The 15,090-nt window shown below is 44.8% G+C and overlaps 1 non-coding gene and 1 pseudogene across 1 annotated transcript; one reads left to right on the forward strand and one right to left on the reverse strand.

The window, feature by feature from the left end:
* Positions 1–2,181: 2,181 nt before the first annotated feature.
* Positions 2,182–5,600, forward strand: LOC137306974 (protein FAM200A-like; annotated as a pseudogene).
* A 5,983-nt stretch (positions 5,601–11,583) lies between these two features.
* On the reverse strand, positions 11,584–11,673 carry trnar-ucg (transfer RNA arginine (anticodon UCG)). The gene is given in 2 exon segments: positions 11,584–11,619; positions 11,637–11,673. It is a non-coding gene; the product is annotated as a tRNA-Arg (tRNA).
* Positions 11,674–15,090: the final 3,417 nt, after the last annotated feature.

Consider the following 15,090-nt stretch of genomic DNA (forward strand, 5'->3'; position numbering starts at 1 on the left):
TATGAAGCCCGAGTCTGCAAGGGTTTGTGCGGACCGCTGTGTTTCGGTTCTATTATCAATAAACGGTTTGAAATTGGCGGGTGGAGAAAGCTGGAGGTGGAGCTGGAAGATCAGAGGCCGCTCTCTGCTCTGTCCATCACTCTGACTCCTCCCCTCCCGCCCTCTCTATTTGATCCCCAGATGGAACCAACGCGGGTAGGTGGACTCGAAACACGGTTTACTCGTCAAGAAGGCGAAAGGCGAATAATATTTCTGATCTCCTGGGCACCAGGCCGTTCACTGTTATTTGTTTCTGTACAGAGTTACATTTCAGTGATTCCCCAGTGATTTTGATGAGTTATTTGAATAATCCAACAAAATAGAACCGAAACGGAGCGAAGCGCTGAATCCCGCAGATAAAGAAAGATTTGTCGAGCAGTTCTGGTGATGCTTTACGAGCCCAGCATGGCAAGTAGTTTAAATAAGTACAACAAATCTGGTGATGTGTGGACTGGGGTCCATAAGTTACCGTTTAAAGTATCGGAATGTGGTCGGTGCCCCGACTCCAGTCCCATTAATACCTCATCTCGTCCACAACGAGAAAAAAGCAGCTCAAAGCAACACTGGTAGCATGATATCAGCGTCTCCCTTCAGACAGTAACCAGCCCTTTCACAGATACAGTGGGTGGCTCTGAAAAGAGCATTTACATCTAATTACATCGAAATTACGACACAGAAACAGGCCTGGATATTAGGCAGCGCTCCATCCTGAGCGATGGTCACATCTCACAGCAGCTTGTTGAGCTCCTCGTCGTTGCGGACGGCCAGTTGCAGGTGTCTGGGGATGATGCGCGTCATCTTGTTGTCGCGGGCCGCATTACCAACCAGCTCGAGGATTTCAGCCGTCAGGTGCTCGAGCACAGCAGCCAGATAGACCGGAGCTCCGGCACCTTCACATTCAGCATTGTTCCCCTTTCGCAGGACCTGTGAACACGGCCCACATGGAACTGCAGTCCTGCCCAGGATGAGCGAGACTTGGCCTTGGCCCGAGTTTTTCCACCGGATTTTCCTCTTTCAGACATTTCCACAATCTCACAAACACTTTCACAAAGAATGAAGAAATCCTCCCCAACTCGCCCTTCTTATACCTTCTGGAGTTGTGCAGTGGGGCCACTTTTGATCAGTCTCTCTCAGAGTGTTTACACTGCCCCCTCATCCTCACTGATATTCTATCTTTCAACTGATGTAATATTGTCCTTTAGCAATATTGCTACTCCTCCTCCTTTCCCTACTTCTCTGTCCTTTCTAACGATCTTATAGACTTGAATATTAAGCTGCCATTTGTGCCCAGTTGGTAGTCAGGTCACCAGAATGATTTAATGAAATTACTTAATGTTACACAATGGCTGATGTGAGTTGCGGCAAAGTGTATTTCCACTGGTCAAGTATTGCAGGGATCGACTATCTCTTCAGTCCGATATCAGGTGAAGAATTATTGGCTGTTGTGTAATTTCCATTGATTGGGGCTTGGCGTCATCTACTGGGCGGAAACGGGAACTGCAACAGAGCGAGAATGGATCCGTCAGAAACCAGTGCAAATGAAGAAAAAAATGCAACAGCCTGCAGTGGATGTTCAGGATCTGATGGTTGGGAACCATTTTATTGATAACTTTTTTCGGCGATGGTGGTATAGTGGTGAGTATAGTTGCCTTCCAGCAGTTGATCCGGGTTCGATTCCCGGCCATCGCAATTCAACGTTCATCCGCTTTTTTCAGGAAACTCTAAGTTTGCAGTTCAGCTGGATTTTGTTCCCCAAACACAAACTGTTATAATTGGAGTGAAATGTTTTCAACAATGATTTATTTTCCCAGCAGAAGGAATGGAGGAAAAACATAATAGAAATAGTGAGTTACCAAGGGTCCAATGAGAGTGAGGAAGGCAAATAAAATATTCGTCTTCATTGCAAGGGTGTTGGAATATAAGAGTAAGGAGGACTTGCTGCAGTTTTACTGTGAGGAGATAGTGTGTAAAATTGGCCTACATTCGCTGGAGTTTAGAAGAAAGAGAGGTGATCACATTGCAATGTATACAATTCTTCGACGGCTTGACAGTGTAGATGCTGAGAGGCTGATTCCCCTGGCTGGAGAGTCAAGAACTAGAGGTCATAGTCTCAAGATAAGGGGTCGGCCATTTAGGACCGACATGCGGAAAAAAATCTTCACTCAAAGGGTTGTGAATCTTCGGAATTCTCTCACCCACAGGACTTTGGACGCTCAGTCGTTGAGTATATTGAAGTCTGAGATCGATCGAGTTTTGGATTTTAGGGGAATCAAGGTATATGGTGATCGGGCGGGAAAGTGGAGTTGAGGTTGAAGATCAGCCATGGTCTGATTGAATGGCGGAACAGGCTCAAGGGGCCGTTGGGCCGACTCCTGCTCCTATTTGTTCTGTTCTTGTGCAGAGAACCTTATAACCCAGTGTGCTGACGAAACTAAGTTTGGTGGCACAGTAAGCATTATAGATGGGAGCAGAAAGTTGCAAAGGGACATTGATAGTATAAGTGAGTGGGCAAGACAGTGGCAGATGGAGTTCAACGTGGCAAAGTGTGAGGTCATCCACTTTGAACCTTAAAAAGATAGATCAGAGTATTTTCTAAATGGCAAGAAGCAAGGAACTGTGGGGGAGGAGAGAGATTTAGGGGTCCAAGTACAGAAATCACAAAAAATATAAGGTAAAATGGAGATCAAATTTTGATCTTTATCTCAAGGGAACTGGAATAAAAAGGAGTGGAAGTTATGTCACAGTTATACAGAGCTCTGGTTAGACCTCATTTCGAGAACTGTGTTCAGTTCTGGGCACCGCACTCTCTTTAATGGCTTGCACTGTGAAAGGGTTTTTCTCTTTGGGATTCTATGCAATGGGAAGGAATAGGAAAGGGTTTGGTCTGTTTGGATTTTTTTCCAGTGGCAGTGAATGAGAAGGGGTTTGGTCCATTGGGATTCCTTCTGCGTGCTCTTGCATTGATACGGAGACCTGCATGTTGCCAAATTGTTTTGTGTTTAACTTTGTGCCCCCTCGTTTGAACCCAAAAAAGAAAAGCATAAATGTAATGGAACATGGAAAGGAAATTCGTCAGACATCAGGTTATCAGCGGAGCTTATAGGGCAGGTAACTGCTTGCCAGAGAATGCTGAGCCGGTTTGGCAAGATTAGCTCACTCCCATTAAATGGGTACGGTCACAAAAGAAACCCAGGAAAATCAAATGAACCATAACTGGACATTAAGTAAGAAAAGGGCAAATATTTATTTCATAACGAGATGAAATGTCACGGGCAGTTTTGTGGTCAGAACTTGTGATTGCGTGACGTTGATTGGTTGAATGTTGGACTGAAGTTTACATTCACGTTTTTATTCGGTAATTTCCGTTGGGCAGATGACAGACAGTCATTTCATTCTGTGGAGCGATGACCTTGTTCCAGTGGAATAGTCATTCTGTTAGGTTTAGTGTTTCCGAGCATCAACCAGGACGCGCCCTTCCTCGCCGCCAAAGCCACGGTGAGTGGTGCTGGTCTGGGCCCAGTATCACGGGGAAAGGAGTCAGGGGCGGCTTAATTACCAAACCTTAATTCCGCAAAATTGATCATTTTATAACAAAACGAAGAAGTTCAAAAACACAGTTCTAAAACCCATCCACATCCGACAATAAAACCAACATGTGTGAGTACGTCGTCTGCAACAGGAAGTTCGAGAAATGAGGGACATAATTCTGTCATGTCGACCAGGCCTGAACCGTCCACTAAGAAGAAAACCAAATCGTAGACGAGGCAGTATAGTGAGGCTTTTTTGAAATGTGGTTTCATCAATTGTGCAAACGCAAACCATGATCCAAAGCCCCAGTGTGTTATTTGTAGCGAGGTGCTCGTAAACGAGAGATTAAAACCGTCAAAATTAAAAAGAAATTTTGAAACAAAACATGGGGAACTCTTTGATCACCCGCTTGAATATTTTCAAAGGAAGCAACGGGGATTAAAGTTATCAGCACCAGTTCTTAATCGGTCAAATGCTCTGAATGATTAGGCACAACTGGTGTCATATTTGGTCGCATACAGTGTGGCAAAAGAGAAAATGGCCCTTACAGTTGCCGAAAAACTTATTCTTCCAGCATCTCTGGATATGGTGCGGAAATCTTCGACGAGAAGCCTGCTGAAAAATTGAGAAGCATTCCTCTCAGTGATGACACAATGTCTCGGCGAATATGTTCCATTGCTGAGGATTCAGAAGCCAAGATTATTACTCGGTTACAGTCAGCCGCGGATTTTGCGATCCAACTTGACGAGAGTGCTGATATTTCAAATTGTGGAACACTGTTAGTTTCTGTGAGATATGTCGGGCAAGATGACTTCATGGAAGTTTGGCTGTGTTGTCTAACTTTATCAACAAATGCAACAGGAGCACAAATATTCGAAGCACTACATGACTGTGTAGATGGAAAATACAAATTGGACTGGGCTAATTGCAAAGGAATTCCAAGTGATGGAGCAGCAAATATGACAGGTAGAAATAGTGGAGTCATGAGAAGAATATCTGAGGCAGCTGACCATGATGTTTGGAATCACTGTTTCATTCACCACGAAGCCTTGACGTCTAAGTGTATTCTCCCTGATCTTATGGCAATTATGAAGGAAATCATGAAAATTGTTAATTTCATTAAAGGAAGCTCACTGAAGTATAAGCTTTTTTGAAGCGTGATGCTGAGAAATGGGAGCTGAGCTCATTCATTTCCTGTTTCACACTGAAGTACGATGGCTGTCACGGGGCAGGGTGCTTACAAGGGTGTCCGACCTTAGGAAAGAGATTCACATTTTTCTGGCAGAGAAACAGTCTAACATGACAAATTTGTTTTACGATGACAGTTGGTTAATGAAGTTGTCATCCCTCGCTGACATGTTCTCAATTTTAAACGTTCTGAATTTGAAATTACAAGGAAGAGGCAATGACTTGTTTCGACATTGTGAACAAATACAAACTTTCAAAAATCATTTGAACAGTGGCAAACCGGAGTGAAAAGTAATCGCCCGAGCTATTCCCTGTTCCCAACATTGTTACAACACACTGAGGAGAACAGCATCAATGAAGAAAAAGGGAATGAAATGAAATGTGTCATACAGTTCCATCTCGCTGCTCTGTCTGATCATTTTAGTCGCTACTTCCCTGCAGAGAGGTTTGAAAATTTGAAGGCAAAGTGTTGGGTGAAAGGTCATTTTGTTTTCGAAAACCCTGAATCAATAATGAAGCGAAACTTGATGCCTGAGCAAGAAAACGAGCTGGTGCGACTCACCTGTGATTGCACACTGAAAACACGCCACAAGTGATTCAGTTTGTCATCTTTTTGGATCAGTATTTTCAAAGAACATCCTCTGTTAAGTCAGATTAGTGTTCTGTTTTTGCTGCCCTTAACAACAACCTACATGTGCGAACTTGGATTTTCGACTTTGACAAGGTTAAAAACAAGAGAAAGAAACCGACTCAACAGCGCACCTGATATGGGTGTGGAGCTTTCATCGTGTGATCCAGATTGGAACGAGATCATGAAGAAGCGACAGTCCAACCCTTCACATTAAGAAAGTGAAACTCAAACTGATCTTTTTTTACTTTATTAATACTGTATTTAAAATATTTTTCAAGTAACGTCGATGTCTAATTTTAGTTATTACTTGAAGTGAAGTGAAGTGAAGAGCGAGCATGGATTGTCCTCCATTGGGATTTGATGAAAACTCCAGTCAGAAGATATTATTGTTTTGGGTCCCTGGGGGAAGTGTTTTTCTTTCACTGGGTCACGAGAAAAATACTTTGAAAAACACTGTTCTACATTGTACGGTCAGTGTCTGTTCAGCAAACCGGCTCTGAACTCCTCAGTCTGCATTTCGAGAAACGGTTCTGTGCGCGACGCGGGCAATAAAACACTGAACGACGCCCGGCGACTAATGGCGGCCGCCGGCCCCACAATCCGCCGCGCCCCAGAAACCCCTCTATCTCTCCAAGGCGCTGCATTTCCGCTCAGACGGCGCAAGCTCCCCAGGCCCGCCCCGCATTCTGGGAGCGCCGCTGCCCTGTCTCTTGTCTCGAGTCGGACTCGGTGGAAACGGGAGAAGAAATCGGGAAGCGGCGGGTTGGACTTGTGAGGCGTTGGGTGATCGGTTTAATACATGTCCGGGGCCCCCGCCCGCCAGTCCGCCGGGTCCCCCTGCTCTGATTCGGGGCCTGAGCCGCACTCGGTGTTGCTGAGACTCCGCTCAGTGTGAATGCAGGTTATTGTTGATCTGCCACCGTTGGCCTCAGCTTTGCCGGAGAGAATCAGCCAGAGACGGCGGCTGCCGATGGTCGAAATACCGGCAGTTCACTGCATAGGCTCACAAGTGCAGAATTACCACTTGGCCTAATACTGGAGGGCAGACAGTGACTGGGGCCGAACCCCACCATCACGCTGCACCTTCAGGAGAGAAAGGCAGAAAATTAGAGCCTGCGATGAATCTGGATTTCAAACAGTGAGGACGTGTCAAGGAGGTAGAGTGTGTGTGTGGGGGATTTACAGCTTAATAGGAGCAAGGAGGGAGAGTGTGGGACGGGGGATTTACAGATTAATAGGAGCAAGGAGGGAGAGTGTGGGACGGGGGATTTACAGATTAATAGGAGCAAGGAGGGAGAGTGTGGGACGGGGGATTTACAGCTTAACAGGAGGAAGGAGGGAGAGTGTGTGGGACGGGGGATTTAGAGCTTAATAGGTGCAAGGTGGGAGACTGTGGGACGGTGGATTTGCAGATTAATAGGAACAAAGAGGGAGAGTGTGGGACGGGGGATTTGCATCTTCTTGGGACTATGGAGAAAATAATGTTCCACACAAACTAAAACTGTCTGTTCTGAATTTCTATCCTGCACTTACAGTGATCACTTATGTAAATTATGAGAATCGATGCATAGACTCGGCTTGTCTTCACTTGAATATACAAGATTAATGGGTGATCGAATTGTGGTGTTTCAGGTGATTAAAGGATTTGATAGGGTAGATACAGAGAAACTATTTTCTGTGTTGGGAGAGTCTGGAACAAGGGGTTATCACCTTAAAATTAGAGCTGGGCCGTTGAGGGGTGATGTCAGAAGGAATTCTTCACACAAAGGGTCGTGGAAATCTGGAACTCTCCTCACTCCAAAATGCTGTTGAGGCTGGGGGTCAATTAAAAATTTGAAAATTGAGATTGATAGATTTTTGTTTGGCCAGGGTATTATGATTTATGATACCAAGCCAGGCAGATAGAGTTAAGATACAGATCAGCCATGGTCTAATTGAATGACGGAACAGTCTCGTGGGGCGGTGTGGCCTGCTCCTGTTCCTATGTTTCCAGATGCAGCCACCCGCAATAAGGTTGTGGATGACAAGGGCCTTGTTCACAAGTGAACGGACATCTGGAGGGAGATGCGGAGAGAGGAAGTAACTGGTTAGGGAGTGTCTGTAAATGAAGGAAATATGTTGGCGTGTCAGGTTGCGACTGCAAATAAAGGAGAAATGGTGACTGGTCAGAGAGTGTCTTTAAATGAAGGAGAAATGGTGACTGGTCAGACAGTGTCTTTAAATGAAGGAGAAATGGTGACGGGTCAGGGAGAGTCCTTAAATGAAGGAGAAATGGTGACTGGTCAGACAGTGTCTTTAAATGAAGGAGAAATGGTGACGGGTCAGGGAGAGTCTTTAAATGAAGGAGAAATGGTGACTGGTCAGACAGTGTCTTTAAATGAAGGAGAAATGGTGACGGGTCAGGGAGAGTCCTTAAATGAAGGAGAAATGGTGACGGGTCAGGTAATGTTTGTAACTGAATGAGAAATAGTGACTCATCAGGGAGTGTCTGTAAATGAAGGAGGTCAGGGTGAATCTTCAAATGAAGGATAAATAGTGACTGGTCAGGGAGTATCTGGAATTGAAGGAAAATGGTGACGGGTTTGGGAGAATCTGCAAATGAAGTAGAATAGTGACAGATTAGGGACCGTCTTTAAATGAACGAGAAAAGGTGACTGGTCAGAGAGAGTCCGTCGCCAAAAGTGGGAGATACCACAGATGGACAGCTTACCGGCAGCAATAGGGTGGGACGTAATGTCGAAATGAGGGGGAGAGCATATATCCCCAGCCAGTCTCAGCATCTTCAGGAGAGGAGAGGGAGGGGAACCACTGAGTGTGGAACTGAACCCGGTCAGAGCCAGCACCTTCAGGGGAGGAGAGAGAGGGAGAGGGGAACCAGTGAGTGTCGAACTGAACCCAATCAGAGTCAGAACCTTCAGGGGAGGAGAGAGAGGGGAACCAGTAAGTGCAGAACTGAACCCAGCCAGAGTCAGCACCTTCAGGGGAGGAGAGAGAGAGAGATGGGAACCTTCACCGTGTCGAGCTTCTTGAATGTTGTTGGAGCTGCACTCATCCAGGCAAGTGGAGAGTATTCCATCACACTCCTGACTTGTGCCTTGTCGATGGTGGAAAGGCTTTGGGGAGTCAGGAGGTGAGTCACCCGCGAATAATGAATAAAATTAAAACTAAAGAAAAAGGCGTACGCTGAGTACTTCGACAATACCGGAGAGGATGAGAAAAGGGAACGTGAGAAGATTGGGAACAAAGTAAAAAAAACAATTCGGAAAGCAAAGAGGAACGACGAGGTTGAATTAAATTATCAAGCAGTATAAAAATAGTTAATGATTCGACAGACACATAAATAACAGAAGAAAAATCAGGATAGGGATCGGGCCACTGAGGGATACATAGGATAAACTCACAGGTAATGACAGGGAAATGGCGGGAATATTCAATAATTACTTTGCCGCAGTATTTGTGAGGTTATCCACTTTGGTTGTAAATACAGAAAAGCAGATTATTATCTGAATGGTGATGGATTGGGAAAAGGGGAGGTGCAACGTGATCTGGGTGTCCTTGTACACCAGTCGCTGAAAGCGAGCATTCAGGAGCAGCAAGCCGTTCGGAAGGCGAACGGTATGTTAGCCTTCATTGCAAGAGGATTTGAGTACAGGAGCAGGGATGTCTTACTGCAGTTGTACAGGGCCTTGGTGAGACCACATCTGGAGTATTGTGTGCAGTTTTGGTCTCCTTATCTGAGGAAGGATGTCCTTGCCATGGAAGGAGTGCAACGAAGGTTTACCAGACTGATTCCTGGGATGGCAGCACTGACGTATGAGGAGAGATTGGGTCGAGTCGGCCTATATTCACTAAAGTTTAGAAGAATGAGAGGTGATCTCATCGAAACATATAAAATTCTATCAGGACCAGACAGACTGGATGCAGGGAGGATGTTCCCGATGGCTGGGGAGTCCAGAACCAGGGGTCACAGTCTCAGGATACGGGGTATGCCATTTAGAACCGAGACGAGGAGAAATTTCTTCACTCAGAGGGTGGTGAACCTGTGGATTTCTCTCGCACAGAAGGCAGTTAGGCCAAGCCATTAGATGTATTCAAGAAGGAGATAGATATATTTCTCAATGCTAAAGGGATCAAGGGATATGGGGAAAAAGCGGGAACAGGTTACTGAGTTAGACGATCAGCCATGATCATTTTGAATGGTGGAGCAGACCCGAAGGGCCGAATGGCCTACTATTGCTCCTATTTTCGATGTTTCTATTTACCACAGAGACCAGCAAGGTGGGCAGGACATTGGAAGGAGAGATCGAAGAAGATACAAAGACATTTAAGACAGGAAGGGAATTCAGGAGAAACTTCTTCACCCAGAGAGTAGTGAGAATGTGGAATTCACTCCCACAAGGAGTGGTTGGGGCGAACAGCAGATAAAGACATGAGGGAGAAAGGAATAGAAGAATAGGGTGAGATGAAGTTGGGAGGGAGGAGGCTCGTGTGGAGCTTAAACACCGGCATGGCCTTGATGGGCCGTCCCTGTTCTGTGCTCTCAAAGTGATTCAATGTAATTCACCTTCACTGCTCTCGGGGGAACAACCCCAGCTTCTTCAGTCTTTCCCCAGAACTGGAGTCCCTCATCCCTGGCACCATTCTAATCAATTTCCTCGTCACCCACTCCTCAGTTTGAAGTGCTGCCTGGCACACTCTCTTCCTCACATGTTGTCCCCACAAACCCCCAACCCCCAACCAAGCCCGAGGGCACTGAGCCCAAGTCCAGCCGAGGTCGAACCTCAGCTGCAGGCCCGAGCTCGAGCCTGGGACTTTTGTAATCTCTGGGGCTCAGCGCTGGACGGTGCATTCGCCCAGCCGTCTGAGGGAGCTGTCCCTGGCTCTCTGAGTGGGGACCCAGGGGAAAATATTGACGTCTTTTTTTTAACCTGTGATTGGTGTCTGACTCGTCTCACCCAAAGAGTCGGGGATATTGGCTTAACGCTATGATTCCGTCAGCATGGCTATGTTAGGCTGTTATTTGACTAGTTTGTGGTACAACTCGGCCCAATTCTTTACACAAACCCCCAGATGTTATTGTGGAGAATTTTGTGAAATGTACTGCTGGTATTTGAACCCAAGATATTCGGTTTATAGAACAGGTGTTCGAACCACTGAGCCACGGCGCCCACATGTTTTGAATTATTTCCTACCGTTATGGTATTGATACATTTGCCAAGCCACTTTGTTGCGCCTTCTCCCTCAATACGTCTGCGCAATAACATCAATCTTTTGTTCATCAGTCTCTGCATGGGAAACCATGGGTATCAGTCATGATCTTCTCTTCCTTATCCCATGTCAGTACATCTTATATCGAGCTCTATTCATCCTGTTGTATTTCCACACTCTCTCCAGACTATCTGGTCTTATCCAATTACATTTCTCATCTCTTCCCACAAAATGTTGGTGAGTAATGTCTGTGATACACCAGGCCCTGACCTCCTCCTGTGGGTGACCTCCTACAAATATTGCACAATAGTCTAATGTGTGTGTGTTTTATATTCGGAAATGTGTATTAGCGCTAGTCTACCTGGTGTATATATTCTCACACAAACGGCAATATAGCTGTAGAGCATTTAAATTTTAGAAAGTCTTAATTGATAAGACAAATATAAGGAATCTTACAACATCAGGTTATAGTCCAACAGTTTTATTTGAAAATAAAACTGTTGGACTATAACCTGGTGTTGTAAGATTCCTTACATTTGTCCACCCCAGTCCATCACCGGCATCTCCACATCATGGTTGATAAGACAAGTTGTCCCTCTCCATTTCAACAAAATATAAACAATCCAGGGATACAGACTTCAAACACCGGTGTCGGATTGGTATTAATTGCTTTCAAGCCCATTTTGATTGCACAAAACTTACGCAGGGCCGTAACAAAAGTTCAATACAATAACGACACGGATGGGATTCGGACCCATACCGACAGAGCACAATGGATTCGCCGACCATTTCTGAATCCAAACAGTGGAAATAAAGTCACTTTGACACTATGTCCTGCCCGTGCACCCAGATCGACAATATTGAAAATGTGGAGTCAATTTCTGAAAGCAAAGTAATTTAGGGATTTCTGTTCCATCCGACTGTTCGAAACGGTCGGGTGCAAAACAGTTCGGGCGCACGTTGGACAACTTTTCACCCAGCGAGTAAAACGACCGCGGCAGGACTCGAACCTGCAATCTTCTGATAACAACTCGAGTTAATACCGAAGTCAGACGCCTTATCCATTAGGCCACGCAGCCGATGACGAATTGTTTCACCAAATGATCCTAAACGCTGGGCAGAGATGGTTCATACACTGCTTGTCTCTTTCTCTTCCTTTCGCTTTGTTGATGTTGTTCATTTATTGTTTTCTCTCTTGCAGCAAGTTGGCTCCACTGTTTCCGACTGATCCGGAAACTGACAACTGAACTCCCGCTGGGTCCCGAGAAACCGACAATCAGAATAAACAATGTTCAAATCTTTGATCAAAATGTTTCGCCTCCAATGCGAATCGCTTTCACACTCAGTCTGCAAAATAGAGTCAGGGGAAATGAAACAAAAGACAAATCGGTAAATTAAAAATGTACACGGAGAACAACACCGAGCGGAGAATGTGAACAGAATTTACTATCCAAGCCCGACGGGCCGAGTGGCCTCATCCTGTCCTGTAAAATACGAACAATCCCCAATTCTGCTGGGTGAGATTATTATTTTCTGATTTTTTTTTTCTAAATATAAACGCGGACGGGGTCCCGCACCACGGGGAAAAGCGCTCAGTGTTAATGTTAATATTGAGCACGGTATTCTATCCGTGTAATAATAAAATCGCCGATTTCTTGCTATATATTCGACACAGTCCCTTGCTGTGTGTTTAATCAGGGCAGGGAATATTTTGCTGGTTTCGTGATATTCATTTTTCAGGAAATTAGTGAACTCGTCTCGAAACATGAGTTTTCCAGTTTCTGTTTCGCTAAATGGAGTTGAGGTGCAGATCAGCGATGAGCTGCTGTGACTCCGCCGCGCCGGTTTAACCGGAATTAGACGTTTCAGTGAAGTGAACCGTCTCAATCCGGTTTATTTCTTTATTTCTAACATTGTTTATTTTGCGTGGTAGATTTATCGAAATTTCATTCAGAGTTCAGTTGTCAGTTTTCTGATCAGTTGGAATCTGAAGAAGATAAAAATAAGGAAATAAAAACATTACAAAGGTCCAAACTCGAACTGATACAATCACCTTGTCTTCACCTTGAAGAGTAATTCGTTCTCCCTGCTACCCTGATCAATATTTATCCCTCCAGTAACATAACTAGCACACATTATCTGGTCATTGTCACATCGCTGTGTTTGGGATCTTGCTGTGTGCAAATTGGCTGCCTCGTTTCCTACATGTCAGCAGTGACTACACTCCAAAGAGTGGTTCGTTGTCTGTAAAGCGCTTTGGGACGTCCGAGGTGGTGAAGAGCGCAATCGAAATGCAATCTTTCTTCCTGTGGCCCCATGTGCCAGGTACCATATCCGAATCCTGTCGACTGGCGCAAACAGGAAACGTTGGGGGAAAAATTGGATAAGGGCCGTTTTGGGCTTATGTCGCGTGATGCGCTGTTACTCCGCGCCCAGGTCGGTGAATGGCTGGCGAGTCTTCGGTTTTTTCCTCTGATTTGGGGAATTGGGTAAAATTGAATTAAAAGCTTGAAGTATCAAACTCCTGGAAGCTCATTAAAATTAAAGCTTAAACTACTTAACTAGAGTAAAATAAACAAAAATAACCGTAATTTGTTTTTGCTTTGTTTAAGTTAATCGAATATATTAAGGCATGGCAGGGTAGCTCAAACCTGTCGAATGCACGACCTGTGCCATGTGGGAACTCCGGGACTCATCCCGTGTCCTGGACAAGACTGTAGTGGGAGTTGTGCATGGGCCCCCTTGTCGAAGCTGTGAAGTTGCAGAATGTATAAATGCGGAGATGAGACAAGCATGCAGCAAAGGCAGAGTGGTTTTAATGGGGAATAGATTTCAACTTTCATATAGATTGGGATAAACAGACGAGCTCATGTCAGAAAGGTAATGAATTTTTTGCGTGTGTTCAGGAAAGCTTTCTGCAACAATGAGTCCGAGGGCGAACAAGGGGGCAGGCCATATTAGATTTAACAATGGGTAATGAGCCAGATTTAGTTCATATCCTAACGGTGTATGAACATTGATCTAAATTGGAAAATTGCACATGTCACTCCACTATTTAAGAAAGGTGACAGAAGGAAAATCGGGAATTATAGACCAATTAGCCAAACATCTGGTTTCGAGAAATTACCAGAGTCTATAATTAAGGATAGTGACTGAACACCTTGAACATTTTCAGCTGATCAGGAAGAGCCAGCATGGATTTGTTTTGAGGAGGTGAATAAAATGGTGGAGCGGGGATTGTCTATGGGTGTTGTTTGTATGGACTTCCGAAAGGCATTCGATAAAGTCCCTCAGAAGAGGCTGTTAGCTAAAGTTGAAGCTCTTGGAACTAAGGGGTATTTATTGATCTGGTTTACAAGTTGCAGAGCGGCAGAAGACATTGGGCCAGAAATCGCTGCGAGCGGCGAGGCAACGCTCACCACAGCTCCTGCGAATTAAATTCACAAAAATACTTACTGTCGGCTCTGTGGCGATGAATTGCTTGAATTTGAACTTTACAAAAATTGGGCACAATCAACCCAGCCTCTGAGCAGCGTGATTTGCTGCGCAGCTGGAAAGCTGTGTGAGAAAAAGACACGACCACAAAATCGGTAAGGACGAGAGTCCCGCCCACAGAATCAGGCTGCATTGCTCAAACAAGCAAGCAGACTTCATTCCTTTAAAGTTCGCATTCTGTATGTCATTGCAAATAAAAACAATAATAATAAAAAGCCAAAGAAATCATTGAATTACATTAAAGAGACAGAAGGGAAAAGTTTTAAAAAATAATATTGTAATTTTAATTCTTTTTCAACAACCAAAAACTAATATAATAAGGAATAATATGAGAGACCCCATTTTTAAAAGTTAATCTTTACTTGTATGGCAGTCATTAAAAAATACCGAGCTGTTAAAATTCAGTTTGGACCTTTTATTTAGTAGAATGATACCTGGACTTCAAGGGTTAAATTATGACGAGAGATTACACAAACTCGGGTTGTATTCTCTGGAATTTAGAAGACGAAGGGGTGATTTCATCGAAGTTTTCAAAATATTAACGGGAACTGATAGGGGAGATGGAGAGAAACTATGTCCACTGGTTGGGGAATCTCGGACTCGGGGTCAGAGCCGAACAAATCGAGCCAGAAGTTTCAGGAGTGAAGTTAGGAAACACTTCCACACGCAAAAAGTGGTCGATGTTCGGAATTCACTTCCGCAAACAGCAGTTGATGCGAGATCAATTGTTAATTTTAAATCTGAGGTTGATATATTTTTGTTAACCCTGTGTTCAGGGATTATGGGATTAAGGTGGGTATGTGAAATTAGGTCAGAGATCCGCCATGATCCCATTGAATGGCGGAACAGGCTCGAGAGGCTGAATGGCCTCCTCCTGTTCCTGTGTTCCTGGTCAATGTCATCACCTACCACAACCACCAGCAGGGGCCGCTGCTGACCAGCAGTGACAGAGCAGAGAGACAGAGAAAGAGGCAAGAGAAAGAGACGCATCCAAAAGAAGA

This window comes from Heptranchias perlo, chromosome X (assembly GCF_035084215.1).
Source record: "Heptranchias perlo isolate sHepPer1 chromosome X, sHepPer1.hap1, whole genome shotgun sequence".
Taxonomy (NCBI): Eukaryota; Metazoa; Chordata; class Chondrichthyes; order Hexanchiformes; family Hexanchidae; genus Heptranchias; species Heptranchias perlo.